The sequence below is a fragment of the Sinocyclocheilus anshuiensis genome, unplaced genomic scaffold (assembly GCF_001515605.1).
Source record: "Sinocyclocheilus anshuiensis isolate Anshui unplaced genomic scaffold, SAMN03320099.WGS_v1.1 scaffold246, whole genome shotgun sequence".
Taxonomy (NCBI): Eukaryota; Metazoa; Chordata; class Actinopteri; order Cypriniformes; family Cyprinidae; genus Sinocyclocheilus; species Sinocyclocheilus anshuiensis.
Window position 1 is genome coordinate 1,282,239 of NW_015542356.1, and position 3,862 is coordinate 1,286,100.

The 3,862-nt window shown below is 39.0% G+C and overlaps 1 pseudogene; it reads left to right on the top strand.

Annotated features, from left to right (window-relative positions):
* The window catches only part of LOC107691743 (ferredoxin-fold anticodon-binding domain-containing protein 1-like), an 8,143-nt pseudogene extending 4,281 nt beyond the window's left edge, over window positions 1-3,862 (top strand).

Here is a 3,862-nt window from a genome sequence, read left to right on the forward strand (position 1 = left end):
CACTAGTACCTAAAGAATAAGCACTAGTAGTTAATGAATAAGTACTAGTACTTAATGGAAAAGATACTAGTATCTAAAAAATAAGTACTAGTAATGTTAAATTAGCTACTAGTGCTGTTTATAGATTAAATGTTAAAACGGCTTTCCATACAGCGACTCCGTGACAGAGGTCTGTCGTTATGTGAGTCTTCATTCTGATAATGTTGTCTTGTGTGCATGTTTTTACTCTTACGGTGCTTTCTTGTGTCGTTGTTTTCATGGTATCTGAAAGCTATTTGTTCGATTTCATCCTAGCCACAGTTTAGTATCTGCTAATGTAAGCATTTTCAAGGATACCTATTCTTCCCACACATCAAGTATCATAGACCTGTATTTGCATGCCTGCAGCCAAGTCCATGAATTTACACATTTGGTTGCTATGAAACTGCCAGGTAGGGTTAAAAGCCTCATTGAATTCTGTATGATAATTCTGTGGAGGCCTTCCTTGACTTCAATGCAAACTCCCATTGCAGGATCAGCTGTTCTGTTTGAGGTGGATTGCACATGCCTAAAGGAGCACGAAGCCATTCAGGATCATCTTTTTGACTGCATTATCTTCAATTTCCCTCACTGTGGGTGTAAAGGTGGAGTAAAGAAGAACCGCATCCTGTTGGTGAAGTTTTTCCAAAAAGTAAGTGTGACACTCTTGTGGCAACACGGTCTTTATTAAGGTGTTACATAAGCTTGACTTCCAGTGTTATATAATGTTAATACTGAGGGGATCAAGAGTTTCGAGGTCTTTTGATGTTTTGTGCATATTGCATGTGTGATGGATGGATGCTTTGTGTTTTTTTTCTAGTGCCGTTGCAGTCCTGAAGGACAATGGGGAAGTGCATGTCACCTTGTGCAATGGCTAAGGCGGCACTCCGTGTGACAGTCCAATGAGAGTGGCACAATAGTTGGCAGGTGGTTGCCATGGCAGCAGAAGCAGGGCTAATTCTCAGTGAAATCCATCCCTTTGACTGTGAAACGTATCAAGGTTACAGATGTACTGGTTACAGGTAAACAGCTTTGGACAAGTGGATACAGTCCACTACTAAGTGATTTAACATGGTGTTTAATTTGGACTTTTAATGGTCCTGTTACAGTTATGTAATGGCATTCAGTTTTGAATTCATCAAAAAAATTATTTTGCGAAGGAGTCAAGACAAATGTTTCCATGTAGAGGGAGCTCTGACCCACATCTTCACTCGGAGTCTCCCCCACACCATGCCAGAGAAACTGAAAATGGAGAAAACCATTGGGAGGAGACAGTTTGTTTTGAGCTTCCAGCAGAGTTGAGTAATTATATCAACAGGTAAGTGGTAACTTGTTGCTGACTGGAAAACAGCAGCTCTAAAGTCTCTTCATAAGAAATACTTTACCCAAAAAGAAAACCTGTGACATTTAATCACCATTATGTTGTTTTGAATCTGTGAAAAAAAAAAAATTTTTTTAAGGACCTCCTGACCATTGATTTTAATATCATAGATCGAATGGGGACTGAATCTTTCAAGCTTCAAAATGGCAAAAAACACCATGAACATATCATAGAAGTGTTTAAATGCAACTTGTGTGCTGCACATAATAACTTGGCGAGCTTCGTGGACTACAAAAGTTGCATCGACTATGAAAATAAGATGTCAGCGCCATTGATTTTGCATGTATTGAGACCAAATGTCAATGGTGCCATATAATGTGACTATTATAATGACTTATGCTTTGGTCTGTTCCTCACATAAAGCTATATTATGGTCCCAAAAGACTTAGCAGACAAGTCATATGAACTAATTTTATGTTACTCTTTGCTAGGGTTGTATGAAATAGCTGTACCATATTGTAATTGACCGATATTAGAGATTTTCTTATTTCTTATTTAGGTGTCTTTGTTATGCAGAAGATTTAATTGCACATGCTAATTTTCCTTTTTTTTAACATTTTGATTACTTTTGCCATCATCTAATGCTCATTTAATCTTAATAGTAATTGAATAGTGCTGTTAAATGTAATCTTTCTGTCTAATTTCTATTTATTAAAATCAATATCCCAATTTTTCATACCAATTTAACATACATTATAATGTTGTGATGCCTAAATTCACTTTAAACTTTAAAACTCATATTAAAATTGATTTTAGGTTTTAGGGTTTATTTTATTTTGATAAAATGGTATAGAATTTTTATATTTATCGGTTTGTCATTTAATGGTTATCATTCAAACCAGGCCTGGATACTTTTTTTTACAAAATTCATACATTTGAGGGTCAGTAAATGTTGACAGAATATCCTGTTTTGCACAAACTATTCTTTTAGTAAAGTAACAACCATTTAAAAACTAGAGGTAACTGCATGATCATGGCATTTATTAATTATTAAACACTTCCTCGATCCCTTGTTCTCTGTGAATGGTGGCATTGTGAAGCTATGTCTTATCTGTTATCAGTCTTGTATTATACAAAAAAGATGGGCTTTCACCTACGGTACATTTATCAGTATGCTTATGCATCATGTATTTAAATGTATCAATTTAGTGGAATTTTTGTACATTATACAGTATATTTGATGCAGATTTCAAACCTTTCTTTCTGTGGTAGGGATTTCCTTGGTCAGCAGGCACACCATCCAGTGAAAACTGTCCAGGAGCATTTACTTAGAGAGCTAAAGTCAATCTGGCCTGTGTGCACTATGAATGAAGACTTCCCAGAACCGGTAAGCTGCCTACCAGAAACGCCAGAGGCATGTGACTCCACTCTGACCCACTCAGAGGTCTATTGGATTAAACCTACTGACACCTATATATTTGACCAAAGTGAAAATGAGCAAAATGACTGTGAGTCTATGGATGACCAGCAAAGCTTTACTGGCAGCTATGCACTTCAACCGTCTCTGTTGTTGCATGTCCAAGTGATCACCCAGAATGGAGACTTCAGTCCTGGTACTCTTCACGCAGTCAGTGGCTTGGTCTTTCAGAGAGTGCCCATCTCCCCGAGCCGTTCTCCTGCATCTCACCAGCTTCTGTTGGTGGGAATGTTCCCTGCAGTATCCCATCCTGTCCAGTGCTTCCAAGATTGTTTGGAGTCACTACTTGCTTCTTACGGTGTCTCCTTCGAGGAGGCACAAACAGGCCTAGAGCAGCAAGTGTGGATGAATTCAAAGATGCTTTCCAAGTTTGGGCGGATCGCGTATCTGCCTTCCTTTTCCTCAGGCCTCGATGAAGGTTTGCAGTTAATCACGGTCTCAATAAACTTGGATCATTTAGCTACCCTGATTTTTGGCATTTCTGATTGGCGCTTACTTTGGAGCGCCGATCCTCGGTTTCTTAAGCATTTCGAGCTCAATCCACTTGGACCTTTCAGTCCTTTCTCCCTTTACCCACCAAGCTACTTGCATGATATCAGTTTCTGGATGGAACCAGAAAGCTATGATGAACTGGACTTCCATGCACTTGTGCGAGAGGCGTCTTGCGGTGCTGTTAAGGATATGGCATTAGTGGATCGCTTCAGACACCCACACATGGGTCATGCAAGCCTCTGCTATAGGCTGACCTTGCCGGATCAGGCCCTCTCACACAGCCAGGCATTGGGACTGCAGAATCAGCTGCGGAGACTGTTACCCCTGCGTCTGCAGGTCACACTGAGGTGATTGAAGAGGCTTTGGCAACAGTGGATCAAATGGATAAATAATCTCAGATTTTAATTTTTAATGATGAAGGTTAACTTTCTAGATCAAAAGAGCGTTTATTTTGACTGATTTGTTCTGAAATATCAACTTATTTGAACTAAAGGGATTTTTTGTTGCCGTTTGAAATCCTATCATGTTTACATATTGCTTGTTACGCTGATTAA